Genomic DNA, 16,550 nt, shown 5'->3' on the forward strand with positions numbered 1-16,550 from the left:
TTGAATGAAAGAAAAGTAGGTTATCTTCCCTATTAAGACTGTGTTTAACTAAGAGGATCAAGCTACAGCAACCATCTTGTCACGAGAAAAGGAGAGCCTAGAGTCACTGGAAGGCCACCACAGTCTGAAAAAGGAGTGACATACAGCAGAAGGTAAAGCTGAAAAATGAAGTGACATTGTTTGGGCCACACTCCTTGATATTCAGTTATACAAGTCAACAAATTATTTAAACTTGAGACAGTCTGAGTTTGATTTTCCGTCTGATACAAATGTATCATCATGAAGTCCGTGAGGAGTAGTAAGTTGTGAAATTATATCTACCCAATGCACCATAATATTCTGACAGAAGAGTCCAGAAAACTTCAAGTACACTCAATAAAATATGTAGAACAAAGTGAGTTGCCTCCACAGAACAAGCTGAACAAATAAGCTGACAGATATAGGAGTTGAAAGAAACTGGGGGTGGGTGAAAAACAACATTTCTGAGGAAAATTGTTGGGGGGACAAGTGGGCATCCTGTTCTTTTTCTTGAAGACTTTAGAAGCTAAGCTATTTGGGAAGGAATCAAATGATTAAGAAGTCCTGTTGGTAAATAAAGGAGAACATTTCTGTGGATTTTTAAAACCTTACATGAGAAGCTTATATTTACTTTTTTGAAATAAGTTTTATACCACAAATTTTCAAAAATAATTAATCAGAAAATGGATAAAATGTACATTTCCTCATGGGCTATTTGTTTCATTCAGTCAAGTAGTGGATATCTTAACATAAAGTTATTTAGTGTGTGTGTGCATGTGTATATGTGTGAAATGAATTAATAACTTTAAGAAAGGATCACAAACTCAAATATCTACACAGATAAAGGCAGGTAATATGAAAGAAGGAGGTGGGCTATTTGAGACAAAGGATCAGTGGGGACTGTGGTGAGTTGGAAAGCAAATATGCTACTCAATTCAGTTTTTCTGTGGGGATACAGATCCAGTATTGCCATATCCCTTGAATTTTCAAGAAAGCCTCAAAATCTGTAGTTTTAAATGAAATACTCCAATTTTTAAATATTGGCAACTATTCTTGTATTGTCAACACTGTCATGCCAAACAAATTCCAGCATTCATTCATGTAACAAATATTTATTGAGCTTCTACTGTTATATTCCAGGCCTTATTCTAATCACCAAGGATAAAAACAGTAAACAAAACAGACAGAATATCTGCCCTCATGGAGCTTACTGTCCTAGAATAACAGGGTAGGCAACCTAATTTACATTAATGCTTTTCACGTCCTTGTTCACAAAAGTTGACAAAAACAGAGTTTCAGTGGAACACGTATGAAGTGTACATACATTTCCACATGTCATTTTTTCTTCCTCTTCTCTAGTAAGTAAATATTAAAGTTATGTCTCAATATTAATGTTATATTATTGTGTAACAGAAATGATTATTAAATTTCTTCTAATTTCCCACTGCGTTTTAGGGAGTGTGAATAGTGGTAAATTTAGGGACCTTTATTTGTTGAGCTCCTGTGGGTGTCTATGTGAACTACTGTGAGCTAATATTTTGAGATCCTTCATCTCCACTGCCTCTATTCCTTGTATCCATTATCCTTTCCCACTAATTGGGCAACAGAGATAGCTTACAATATGCCCTGCCCATGCTTGCAGGGTGAACCTGTCTTAAAGATGTCAATTGAGTTGCTGATTGGATTTTGAAACTTATAACAGACATGATAATTTAAAATCCAAAGTATTTTGATTTATAAGACCCAAGTATAGTTGATAAAGAAAAATGTTCCTGGCATTCTAAAATTTATATATGGAGCCAAAGCTGAGAACACGGAGTTTATATCATCAGGCATTAAGTGAGGCTTTTGCTATGTTTTTGTTTTTTGGAGTGTGGAAAGCAGACCACCAGAGACCACTGTCTAGCTTCTCAAGGTGTAGTGTGCTGAAAGCTAAAAGTCTCCTAGGGATGTACTTTGGCAGTAGATCAGCAATTGTGGTGGGAGGTGTTTAGGAAGATAGACCTCAGGGCAGCCTGCATACATCATGCATACCTCAACATGGTGCCTGTAAAGCAACTATGTGCTCCAGAACCCCAAGAAGAGATCAAGACAGTGCTGATGGAACCAGTTTTTTGGGGTTTTTTTGCAGTACGCGGGCCTCTCACTGTTGTGGCCTCTCCCGTTGTGGAGCACAGGCTCCGGACGCGCAGGCTCAGCGGCCAGGGCTCACGGGCCCAGCCACTCCGCGCGCGGCATGTGGGATCTTCCCGGACCGGGGCACGAACCCGCATCCTCTGCATCAGCAGGCGGACTCTCAACCACTACGCCACCAGGGAAGCCCTGGAACCAGTTTTGAAGATAAAAGGAGGAGGAAGTGATAAATTCAAGTCCTGCACTGACCATATTTAAAAATATGGTGACTGAGTTACATTGAATTGGTAGTTTTAAGTTTTCTGCCATTTGTGAAAATGGGATTCATGAGCTAATCTGAATTACAGTAAAATAGAAGTTCTGAAGTTTCATACCTGAATTTTGGGACAGTGCAATTTATATCTGCTGTATGAGTTTGGAAGAGCTGAGGAAAAATTCAAAATTCAGTGCTGCTGAAGAAAGGAGCAAGATTTAAAGGTCCAGGGGAAAGATCTTGGATCAAAGAAGATCCAAGTCAAAAAGACTGGACAGTAAGGAGGAAGACTGCAAGTAAAAAGGAAGGAGGGAATGGAAGAATCACTGCCCCCCTCCCAGCTAAGTGCACACACACACACACCCCCACACATGCACACACATTGTTGATGCAACTAGAGAAACTTAGAAGGATTTTTGTCATTAAATTCCATGCAATGTGCAGAGTGATCCTGTGTTCTCACAAATGTTCAGTAAAACTCAAAACAAAAAAGCAAACATAGACAAACAAGAATGATATGCTCAGTATGATTGGAATTCTTGTGAAAGCCAGTGAAGGAATCAAGTTTTGTGTCAAGGTTTGTGGGAGGCCAAATTATAGTCACATTGTGCAGATGGGGTGTAAAGCCAATAAATTGGCTTGAAAAGTTAGTTATGTATGAGAGAGTTCAATATAGGAATTATGTCTCAAATGCCTTTGTACCTCTCTGAACCTCAGCTATTTAATCTATAAAATGAAGATGAAGATATCTACCTTGTAAAGTTCCCCAAAGGGTTAGAGATAATGTACTTAAAATACCTAACAGCAACCCCATAAGAAATAATGGCAATTACAATATTATTATTATAGCTCATTGCATTTAGTTTTTGTGTTTTTGTTTTTGTTTTGCCATGCGGCATGCAGGATCTTAGTTCCCCCACCAGGCACTGAACCCGCACACCCTGCAGTGGAGGCATGGAGTCTTAACCCCTGGATAGCCAGGGAAGTCCCACATTGCATTTAGTTTTAAACTTCAATATATATTGTTCAAAGCTACACATTATTCTGCCATTTAAAACTCTACCTATAGCCCACATGTTATAAAGGAACTTGTTTCAAACTATATTTGTCAATGTCCTAATCAGCATAAATGTTTAATGGACAATGTAAGAATTCATATATTAATTACATCAAGGGAAGAAACTGGCTATATCACCTAACAATTATAAAGATATCCAGAATACATGTTTTATTACTTAAAATAATCTTTATGTGAAGAAATAAGTTCGACAGTTTGTTTAGCTACAGCAGGACAGACCTCTTCCTAGTTCTTCAGACATATCTTGACTTTAATGCTTTAATCTCATTGAAGACTTCTACCAGCCCACAGATCAGAAGGAAGAACTCCTTCCTTTGCATGTCCATGGCATTTTGTTTATTCCTGTGTAATGGCACTTATCATCTAATGTCTGGTATTATAAGCCACTTTTTGTTTCTTTTCTCAAAGAAGGATATGTCTATTTCTTATTCATCTTTTTTTTTTTTTTTTTGGCGGTACATGGGCCTCTTACTGTTGTGGCCTCTCTCATTGTGGAGCACAGGCTCTGGACGCACAGGCTTAGCAGCCGTGGCTCACGGGCCCAGCCGCTCTGTGGCATGTGGGATCTTCCCGGACCAGGGCACAAACCCGTGTCCCCTACATCGGCAGGCGGACTCTCAACTACTGTGCCACCAGGGAAGCCTATTCATCTTTTATACTCTGCTGATGTGTTGTACCTAGTAGGTCTACTCAATATATCTTTTAATTTTAACAAGTTTTGATTCTTTCTCATTTACATACTCAAATAAATGATGTAAATATATCTTCTTAAATAAAATATGTCAAGATTTTAAAATAACCTTTGCTTTATCCTAAATGTGAGGATATTAGTTTGAAGGTCTGCTATTAGCTCCAAACAATTAGGGAAATGCAAATAAAAACCATAATGAGATGCTATTTCACATTTACTAGGATGGCTAGCATTAAAAAGTCAGATAATAAGAAGTGTTAGCGAAGATATGGAGAAATCAGAACCCTGATACAATGCAGGTGAGAATGTAAAATGGTGCAGTCACTTTGGAAAACAGTCTTGACAGTTCCTCAAGTCATTAAACATGGAGTTATCATGTGATTCAACAATTCCATTCCCAGGTATATACCTAAAAGAAATGAGAACAAATGTCCATTCAAAAACTTGTACACAGATATTTATAGCATTACTAAAGTAGCATTGCTCATAATAGCCAAAAGGTAGAAACAACCCAAATGTCCATCAACTGATGAATGAATAAACAAACTGTGGTGTATCTGTACAATGGAATGTTATTCAGCCATAAAAAAGAATGAAGTACTGATACATGCTGAGACAAGAGTGAACCTTGAAAACATTATGCTAAGTGAAAGAAGCCAGACACAAAAGACCACATATTTTATGATTCCATTCATATGAAATGTCCAGAACAGGAAAATTACAGAGATATAAAGTAGATTAGTGATTGCCAGGAGTTAGGGAGTGGGCGGGTGTCAAAAGGGAAAAGGGTCTGATAGTTAAAGAGTATGGAGTTTCTTTCTGGGGTGATGAAAATGTACTAAAACCGTGTTGATGTACAACTATGTGAAAAAAACTAAAAACCCATTGAATTGTACACTTTAAATGAATGAATTCTATGGTATATGAACTATTTCTCAATAAAGTAGTTAAAACAAACTCTGCTTTGTCCTAAACCCTGAGAACACTAGTTTGAAAACCCACTGTTAGTCCCAGACAACTGCTTTTTGTAACAATGCAAATGAAACAGCATAGTAAACTGATGCATAAATAACATTTAAACACACATCCCTAGTCACTTCAATGGTTTATTATTCAACTTGTTCACTTGCTATTCCCTAAATTTTATTCTCTTACTGTTTTATTTCTGCTTTACTATATGGCTTACTTGTCATCTCAGAAATCAATGGAAATCAATGTCATTAAAATTTCTATTTGTCAATAACAGTAAATGGTACTTTCTTAATAAAGGAGGGAAACAGAAACCAGGACCCCTGCTTATAGCTGTGCAGGCTGTGTTATGCACTACTTCAGAGGATGCCATTTATATAGAACACAATGTCAGTGGTGCCTCCTAGAACTGGGCAACATGGTAGCCTTGATAAAATCTTCTTTGGTTTCATTGCCATCCTCCAATCACCTAGGGTCAAGTTTGACTTCTTCTCTTCACATCCATACCACAACATATTGACTGGTATGTCATTTCTACTAATCAGTCTCCCAAATTCATTCTCATTCCATTCTCACTGCCACTGCCCTAGTTTCATTACTCATTTTCCTTTCCTCCTAACTCCTAATAGCCTCCTAACTGATTGTTCTATCTCCTGTTTTCTACTATATCCTTCATACCACAAGCAGAATTTTCTTCTAAAGATATAATTATACCTTTGCTTGTACCAAAAGTTCTCAGTGCTTCCAGTTACCTATAAAGTCCACAATTCTTAGCCTGTCATTCAAAGTCCCTCATGATCTCACTGTAACTACTTTTAAAATCTCATTTTTAACCAATTCTTCCTCATGTTCCATGCTACAACCACATAAGTCTATTCTCTTCCTCAAAGCTCATGCACTTTGCTGCCTCCATATCTCAGATCATGTTGTCTCTCTTGTTTATAATGCCTATTTCATTCATTTCCATCTGTTTAAATTCTATTCTTTCCTTAAGGTCTACCCTAATGCTACCATCTACTGTATGCCTTCTCCCATCCTTCTTGGCAGAATGAATAGATCTTGGGTCTTCCCTGGTGGTGCAGTGGTTAAGAAGATGCCTGCCAATGCAGGGGACATGGGTTCGAGCCCCGGTATGGGAAGATCCCACATGCTGTGGAACAACTAAGCCCATGTGCCACAACTACTGAGCCTGCGCTCTAGAGCCCACGAGCCACAACTACTGAGCCTGCACACCACAACTACTGAAGCCCATGTGTCTAGGGTCCGTGCTCTGCAACAAGAGAAGCCACTGCAATGAGAAGTCTGTGTACCACAACAAAGAGTAGCCCCCACTTGCCACAACTAGGGAAAGCCCGTGTTCATCAACAAAGACCCAACACAGCCAAATTAATTAATTAATTAAAAAAAGAATGAATAGATCTTTATTCTGCAGGCTCATATTATTTTATTTATACTTTTCTTATCATACTCATCTTATGACTGATATTATATAAAACATCTGTGTGTGTGTCCATCCTTTCCATCATGACCCCTCATCTCTCTTATTCATCTTTGAAAATAATAGGTGCTTTTAAAATGTTCATTGAATGGAAGGAAAAAGAAATATGACACATGGGATTAGGGAAAGATAAAATGAGATGCAGATGCAAAGAAAGCTATATAAAAACACAATAAAATAAAAAGATATTGAAGAAGAAGCTGAAGGCCTACTATAGGTTGGATCCTTTAAACAAGAATTCAGAACACCTATGAGCTTGTATCATAGGAAATATATAATTGAGACTGATGATTTACATTAAAAATATCTTTTTGTAGAAGCTGTTTGATGTTTTCTTAGAATAAAAAGGCTCACAACAGAAAATATAATAAAGGAGTAAGTGGATGTGTGAAATTGAGGATAAACAAGAAAGAATAATTTTGATAGCATTTATAAACTGAAGTATTTATTTTTTCCCCTTTTAATTACAGCAAATCCAAGGTTAGGACCATTTTATATCTGTGTTTGCACATCTTCTCACAATTGTATGATTGTGGTCACAAACATTTCCCACATTACTCATACCTCAACTGCCATGACACTATTTCTTATTCTAAGACTAGGTCTTAATGGAGCCAGGCAGTTTGCAAAGGAAAAGCAAAGACAAACTTACAATTTTAGTTTCAAAGATTAATGCCCTCTTTCGGTGATCTTAAACGAATATTTATTAGATTATGTGCAAAATTTTGTCATTGTTACATTTTGACAAGTCAAATCATGCCACTTCTATGAAATTTGCACAGATCTGTGATTTTATTAAAATAAAAGTATACCTCCAGGATAATAAAGATATTAATTACTATTTCATTTCACTAACAAATAGTTTTTGCACATAAGTGTATGCATTGATAATTTAAACATTTCAGAGTTCTATTAGGAGAAATAACACATGGCATGTAGTACACTTAATCTCTCTCAACTTCATCATTATTTAAGATCTATGGCAAAGGTCAAACCAACTGTTTTAGTAGGCTTAAATGCCTAGAAACAGATGGCCATAAATATATGGTACAAAGCATCCATGTATGTGCAGGAAATGTACCTTGGGGGCAGGATTTCCAGCTGAGAAAATCTGACAGATTGTAAATCCTAACCTCATGTCACTCTTAGATAAGGACATCTGTGCCAACAAGGCAAGCTCTGGTATAACTTTTTGTAAGAGCAAAAACATACAAATCATTCATTACCAGGCATTTAAAAAAGACATCTCTGAGCCAACTTGGAACATATGAAACTTCTCAAAATAGAACGAAGATAAATGCTTTACTTTATATTTCCATTAACTGTTCTCAAAATGTATAAACAAAAGATATTTCAACTGAATATTCATTAACTTTATTTAAGAATTGTTATGCTCCAGGTATTGTGATAGAGGCTGCAGGGGACTCAAAGATGATTAAAAAAAACCCACATAAGTTGTGTTCTCTAGGTGCTTTTACTCTGATTGGTGGGATAAGAAAAGTCAGAACTTAAGACTGAAATCAATAGATACCCTCAAAAAAGGTCTAAAGCAGAACTGGGTTTGCATTAGACATACATTTTTATCCAATATCATTTGGGGTACTACCCTTGTATCAATCTACAGTTCTGATGGTTCTGTTAATTATTGTGCCACTTTGCCTCTGCCTCAGTCCCCTTCCCCCAGGGTGATCATGTGACATGAGCTGGTCAACCTGACTAGCCTGTCCTGTGCCACAGTGATTGGTCTGTGTATGGGCACATGACCAAAGTAGGGTGTCCTAAATATTTCCCTCCCTCTCTCCAGAGCTATTGATATTATCTACACTTTTTTATTCTGCTCTGAGCCCTGGAAGGCTGACCTTCAAGAAATAAATTAATGGACTTCTTTGTCCTCTGTTTTATTTTTGGGTTCAGCCAATGAGGAGCCTCAAGAGATTAAAATAAGGGAGGGAGGAAAATGAGGCCAGCCAGGATATTTATTCCTGTGGTTCTTTCTTTGCAAGTTTGCTGTGAATTGGCTGCATCCCTCTACTGAAGTCACAGCACATGCCAGGTGACCTTCTCCATACAGCTACCCTCTCTGGGCTCATGTAACTATCCCCACCCATTATCTCTTCTGGTCCAGTGAGGATAACATCTATCCTCAGTTGTAATTGCTGCAAAATTCTTTGCAGGTTTCCCCAAACTCTGAGAACAAATTATGCAGGTTGAGTCTGCCCTCAATTCCTGCTGGGACCCTGATAGACATGAACAGTCAGAGTCTTCCTTCATATATGGAGAGAGAGAGGGGAGGGGGAGAGGGAGAGAACGAGCTCATGACATTGTTTGAGCCTCAGGATCCAGTCATGGTTTAAATCATCTCTACACTTTGGCTATCCCACTTTTGTGAGCCAATAAATTCCCTTTTTGCTTGAACTAGTTTGAGTTGCAATTCTGTCACTTGCAGCTAAAATAGTCCTGAATAATACAGGGCTTAAAAGGAAGAAGCTGTATCACCCAGTTTGGGAGATCAGTAAAGCTTTCATGGAGCAGATGGCAAATGAGAGGAATTCTGAAGGGAATGTGACTTTCACAGCAAAGATGGGAAAAACAAATGCTTTTCAGTGAGAGAAAACAATCTGAATGAAGACATGGAGGCATAAAAATGTTCAAGGAATAGTGAAATTGACCAGTTTTGCTGGACCATACAGTATAGGTAGTGGAAAAGTAATGGTAGATAAAGCTGGGAAGGTTAGATTAGGGCTTGACTTGACTAAAACATTTGGGATGAAGTAGGGGCATAGATTTCTTGGCTGTAGCAGTGGCAGTTTTCTCCATGAGACAGCATGATTGAAATGTCTTCCTGAGGTGGATTATAGTGCTTTATTTCTTTTACTAGCTACCTATTGCTAAATGAGAAATCACCCTAGAAATTAGTATCTTAAAACAATAGACAGTTATTATTTCACAGTTTCTGTGGATCAAGAATTCAGGAGCAGCTTAGCTGAGTAGCTCTGTTTTGAGGTCTCTTGTGAGGTTGTAGTCAGGATGGCAGCTGAGGTTGCAGGCATCTGAAGGCTTAACTGGGAATGGAAGATCCACTTCCAAGAATGCTCATTCACTCACATGGCTGCTAGCAGGAGGCCTTGGTTCCTTGCTGCCTGTGGACAGAAGTTATTGCCACACTGACCTCTCCACAGAGTTTTGAATGTCCTCATAAATTGACAGCTAGATTTTCCCAGAGCAAGTTATCCTAGACAGAGTAAGGTGGAAACTGCAATGTCTTAAATGACCTGTCCTCTGAAGTCACACTCCATCATTTCCACAAAATCCTATTTGTACACAGGTCAGCCAATTTTACATGGGAAAGAACTACACAAGGGCATGACTGCCAGGATGTGGGACCCATTGGGGCCATTTTGGAGGCTGGCTACCACAGTTTCAATTTTCTGTCTTGATGAAAACCTGTAATTTGTATACCGCAGTAGGGCAATTAGTACTCTGAGGTTTCACCATTAATGCAGCTGATTTCATATGTTTTGATAGTTCTATAACATTTCTCACAGACTCCTTGATACCATGCTTATATTGGGACCATTGTATGGAGGGTTTTGAATGCTAGGCTGAATTGGCATCAGTTGTTTTATATTCAATCATTTCATGATGATATGTTAATAAGTTATTAATACATCACATAGAACCCCAAACTTAATATTAAAAATTATAGAAATCAGCATTGCAGTGGTTGTTTCCTAATTGTTAATAAAGGGCAAAAAATAATGAAATACAAATCTCCAGAGGTATTCAAAATATAATAGCTTCTTCCAGCCACCTGCAATAATTTGGCTATGAACTGGGCTGAAGGCAAAAGATAGACAGATTATCTCTTAAGATCTGTTCTCATCCTATGATTTCTTGATCACTATTTAAATTTGAATTGTGATAATATTTGAATGGTGATAATAAAAACCTCTTTCAGCTGTAATTTTTGGGTGGAGAAATAGTTTGCAGAGAACCATCTGTAATTGTCTTTTATTTTATAGGGCACATATGCTAATTTGTCCTTGGCTACATGGGTGTTTTAAAATCTTTTAATCAAAATTCTTTTGGTAGCAATACTCACCCAAGCTAACTGAAGAAAAGGGGGTGTTATTGTAAGGATACACTGGAGTCTGCTCTCATGGCAACTGTACCTCTCTTTGCAGATCTCCTCCACTCTCCTTTCTCTCTACCAGTTGACTTCCTCTTGAAGAACACCCCCTTTTCTTCAGGTAGCCTATTTATCTTGATTATGGCCATATACAACATGGATGCCTTACACAATGGCTGCTCCAGCTCACTTTACATCAAGACAAATCTCAATACTTCTTTCAGCTTCTCTTATACTGTATCTTCTATCTATGTCATGTATTTAGAATTTCCTGAACAGGGAATCTGGTTGGCCTGGGTTATCTTTTTAAACAGGCCTCAAGTCTAGGCATAAATCTTGGCAAGCCATGGATTCTCTTGGGTCAGCTTTATTCTTTTTCCTCCAAAGGTTAGAGGCTTGAAATTGTGTGGTATTTAAAACATGATTGCTGCCTTTTGGAAGGATGTAGGAGGGGTAGATTCCAGGAGGTACAGTGGCAATGGTAGACATTGGTACTACAGAAATACAGAGACAATTCCTGCTTTTTAGTAAGTATTTCATATATTTCTCTCAAAACTCCTATTCTATACCTATAGAGAATGCAAAATATGGTTCAAATGACCTCATCATATTCAAACTTGTCACAAAATTAGTCCAAACATGAAATGATTCTTTCTATTCTTAATGGTTTGAGTCATACATAGACTTAATAAAACATTATCCTTGAGGATCAGAATCTTAGGTTGTTCAACCATTTCCTGAAAAGGACTAATTTAAAATGCTTTTGCATTGAGAAAAAACATGAATGTATTATAGTAAAAACAAACTGTACTAATAAAACACAAATAATAGGAAAGACTACTGGTACAAATTATAGAATATTTAAAAATTTTACTATGAATATTCATGTTATAAATTCTGATGTGATGTTGTGTCAGCAAATTTGGGGAGAAATAGCTTACCCTTTGAGATTAATTATCTCTTTAAATAAGAATTTTTTTCTTATCAAAAATGAAAAATCAAATACAATTAAATGGGAAGCCATCCCATCCTATATTGCAGATTTCCATGTGTTTGTCTAAACTTTTTACTTTGTGCAACCATACAGAAAATTTGCTACGTTCAAACTTTGGGGATAATAAAACAGAAGAAAACAAATTATTTTATTGAAGGATGAAATGCAAATGAATAGTGTTTATACTTAATCTTTCCATTGTGTGTGCTTGAGTATGTTTAGACAATTCTAATTAACTGGATATTAGTTCGATAAAATATAGGGAAACTTTGCAATCAGGCAACTGAATATTCAGTTTAATTATGTTGGTATGCACTTCTATTTGCTTTTAATGCCAAGGATCCACTGGTAAAATGAATGCCCATTTTGTGGTCTGTTATTCATAAAATGTTTAATCCAGTGTTTGATTTACTCTGTTAAATCTTCCTTAGTGAATGTGCTTATTCATCCATGCAGAATTGGGTATGCTGCTTTCTGTTACTATGACATTACAATTAAACAGCTAAAAGAAGAACAGCAAGACTTTCTGTAAATGTTCATGAAATTCCCACAAAATTATTGAGTTTATTGCTTTGTTTTGTAAGGACTATGAAAAAATGCCAACGTGTTCTGAAAATTTCTGTTTCGAAGAAACTGACAAACACAATAGTTACTACAAATAATCATCTTGTTACTAAAGCTAGCACTTAAAACATATTTCTGATATAGTGGAAATGATTCCTGTGATTACACTGAATATTTTTTAAAGATGGAAATGAACATGAACTCAAAGAACCTGAATTTTATACAGCAGAAAATGGATGTAATAATATTTGTACTTATTTGAAATGGAAAGTCTAAGTTGACTTCATCTGTGTATACTGTAAAACTGAGATAGTTTGTGTGCTCACAAAAGTTCTACTTTGTATAATTTCAGGTTGTTTTCTCCAGTAGACTGGACTTTCTCCACTTTTAGCTATGTTTTATTGTCCAGAGCACTTGTGCTTGTGAATTTTTGTTACCACTACAACAACAGGCTTAGACAGAAAATTTTTAATTCAAAGCAAGCTCTAACACTAGGTCTTCATTTTTAAAAACTTTCCATTGTAAGTCTGGAACTTGTAGTAAGATGTTAATAATCTACTTCCTGAACTGTTATTGCTTGTTTTTTGGGGGAGTGTTAAGAGCTATACATTCATACAGACATAGCTATTTTCTAAGAAGCTCTCTTAAAGAACTCAGAGTATTGATGGTTTGTATGACACTCTTGCTTTAGTTTATATAGTAGAAGATCAGTGTCTGGTTAGTTGGTTTTCTACAATATGGTAACGAGATTCTACTGTAGTGGATTCAATTTTTGTGTGTGTGTGTGTGTAAAATTATGTGACTGCTGGATCATAAACTGTACTAATAACACTGAAATCTGGGAAGAGTATATAATAGTTCTGGTTCGTCTGGCTCATTACCACTCCTAGAAATTCTTTTGCATGTCCTACTGATGATGGGGCAATAACATCATCTATGAAAACATAAGAAATGCCATTCTGGATCAGACCAATTCCAGCCTAGTGTTTTCTAAAGTGTGTTCTGTGGCTTAAAAGTTATTGTGAAATCCTAATAATTCACATGTATATTTATTATAAAAGATTTGAAGAGTCCTCCAGCAAAGAAACCATTTAAATTTAATTGCTCCCTAAATGTATTTGATCATGAAACCCCTATTAATATCCTGAAGAATTACTTTCTCCCCCCAGAACACACTTTGGGAAAGAGATTAACCATGGTAGCAAAAGGGATTTCATAGGGCAGTATTATAGCTCTCCACCCCTTCATCATTTAAGAAATATTTATTGAGCTCCTATTCAATTACAAGCAATCTTCTAGATGCTTGGGTTAGTTCAGTGAACAAAGTTCCCTATCCAAGAACTTATGATTCTTGAATTTATATAAGCCTTTCTTAAATATGTATATTTGTTCAGTTCCCAAGCCATCTTGGAGGGAATACATTTTATATATTTTTTGAGAACAGATTATCTATGCTATGGTACTGCATGTCAAAATAATTATTTACATAAAAAGTCATTTTTTTCAGATATATTAACTACTTCTGTTATTTAGTTTTCTATTTTGTTTCATAATCACCATTTCACAAAAAATATAAATGACAGCTAAAAGAATAAAAATAAGCTTTTTTTTAAGACCACAAGAAAATTACAGAGAAGAAACTAAACAGATGTGAGCAAAAGGTAGGAATCATGAATAATACCTCCCTTTCTAAACTAAATAAATATGGTCACTTAGAGTAGTTACTATAATGTTATTTGTTTAAAAAGTTATTTTTTGATCACATGAATTTGAAACTCGAGGATCAGAAAAATATTTAAGTGATCAATATGGTGTTATAGTATCACAAATAAGAATTTAAAAATTCACAAGTAGGATAAAGTCCAAATGAGAAAATGCTAAATCACCAGTATATACATTTAACATTTTGACAGATATTGCCAAATCACCATCCAAAAAATTATATCAATTTTGACTTCTATTAGCAATGTATCAGTGTGCCCACTTCCCCATGCATTTACCAATACCATATTATCAAATATTTTCATTTTTGCCAATCAGATTGGTGAAAGTTGTTATCTCCCTCATGCTCAAAATGACTACTACTACTGCTGAGGTTACTACTACTAAGAACAATATTTATTGAGTGCTTACTACCAGTCAAATGTAGTTTTAAGCACTTTATTTATTTATCCCTCATAACCACCTTGGAGGGTTAGTAATATTATTGTCACCATTTTACAGATGAGGAAACTGAGATTCAGAGAGAGTAAATAATTTACCTGAGACTGTTCAGTTGGATGGAATAGAGACTCAAACCTGAACTCATAACAATTATCCTATATTGCCTCTCTAAGAAAAGGCTGTTCATTGTAGTACCACTTATAGTAGCAAACGACTAGAAAAAACTAAATATCCATCAGTAAAGGAATATTAAATAAATCATGGTGTAACCATATAATGGAATTACAGGAAGCCATTAAAAATGAGGCACCCCTATATGTACTGAGAATACAGGATCTCCCAAATATGTATTAAATGAAAAAATAAAGGTGTAAAGTAAGGAATAATGTTTACAGCATGTTACTGTCTGTGTCAAAAAAGAAATAAAGGGATTACTGCTCCTCTCATATACACACATACACACACACACACACACACACACAATCTTTAGCAGGATTCACTAGAAACTGATAACAGTGTTTATTTCTGGGGAATACAACAGGGGGGCCATGAGGGTATGGAGACTTACTAATATGTCTTTGTATGACATTCTGTGCTGATTTAATTTTTTATTAACTACGTGTGTATTACCTGTTCAATTATAAACACAAAACCTGCTGATGAAACATTTTGCTGGACAAGCAACTCATTTTATTCCCATTTAAAAGTGTACTCTTGTGTTGTTTCCTGAAGAATTCCTACACCATATTATTCATCCATTCACTAAGCAGGTTAAAATTTATTTGTTTTTGACAAATAAAAAATCCATATATTTAAGGTATACAAGTATAGAACATGATGTTTTAATATATGTATACAGTGTGAAATGCTTACCATAATAAAACTAATTAACATATTCATTACCTCCCATAGTTACCTTTTGTGTGTCTGTGTGTGGTGAGAACGCTTGAGATCTACAGTCATAGCTAAATTCATGTATACAATACATTATTATTGACTATAGCCATCATGCTGTACATTAGGTTTCCAGAACTTATTCATCTTATAACTAAAATTTTGTACCCTTTGATCAATAGCTTCCCTTTTTTCCTACCCCCAGCCTCTGGTAACCACCATTCTACTCTTTGCTACTATGAGTTTGACTTAAAATTTTTTTTTACAATTCCACTTATAAGTGAGATCATGTGACATTTGTCTTCTGTGTCTGGCTTATTTCACTTAGCATAATGTTCTCCAGGTTCATCCATGTAATTTCCTTCTGTTTTAAGGCTAAATAATATTTATATCTAGTATACATATATATGCCACATTTTCTTCATTCATCCATTGATGAACACTTAAGTTGTTTCCATATCTTGGCTACTGTGAATAATGCTGCAATGAATATGGATATCTCTTCAAGATAGTGTTTTTATTTGCCTTGGATATATACTCATAAGTGGAATATTTTTGAGTGTCTATTTTTTGCCACGCACTGAATGATGTACTGGGAATATAATAATGAACAATATAGGAACAGTCTTTGACTTTGTGGAACTTACCTTCTAAGAGGATGGCAGATATGAAACACGTAATTGCATAAGGAACTTGATATTTCCCATCATGAAAAGTTCAACAGAGGAGGAGTATAGGGTGAGATCCTAAGATAGACCGAGGCACCTGCCAGATTATGTGTTGTTTCGAATGAACTGCAAAATGAGGATTAAGCTAGAAGAAAGGGGGAAGAAGGATCAAAGTTCACCTCAGGAACATGGAAGAGCATGTGGGAAGGCCCTGAAGTAGGAAGAAGTATGGGATATCAGAGGAAAGGAGGGAGAGCCAATATGGCTGGAGCTTAGAGAAAAGTGAGAGGTATGAGATGAGACTGTTGAGTTCAGCAGGGCCTTTTACAACACGTTAAAAATCTTGGAGTAGATTTTAAGAGCAATAGGTAATCATGAACCTTTTAGGTAAAGGAGAACATGATCAGGTTTGAATTTTTAAAAGTTTACCGGCAGTGTGGGGAGTGGACTGGGGAGAAGCAAGCATGAATGAGGTGTCCAGCTGGGATCTATTGCAGT

Source organism: Pseudorca crassidens, chromosome X (genome assembly GCF_039906515.1).
Source record: "Pseudorca crassidens isolate mPseCra1 chromosome X, mPseCra1.hap1, whole genome shotgun sequence".
Classification (NCBI taxonomy): Eukaryota; Metazoa; Chordata; class Mammalia; order Artiodactyla; family Delphinidae; genus Pseudorca; species Pseudorca crassidens.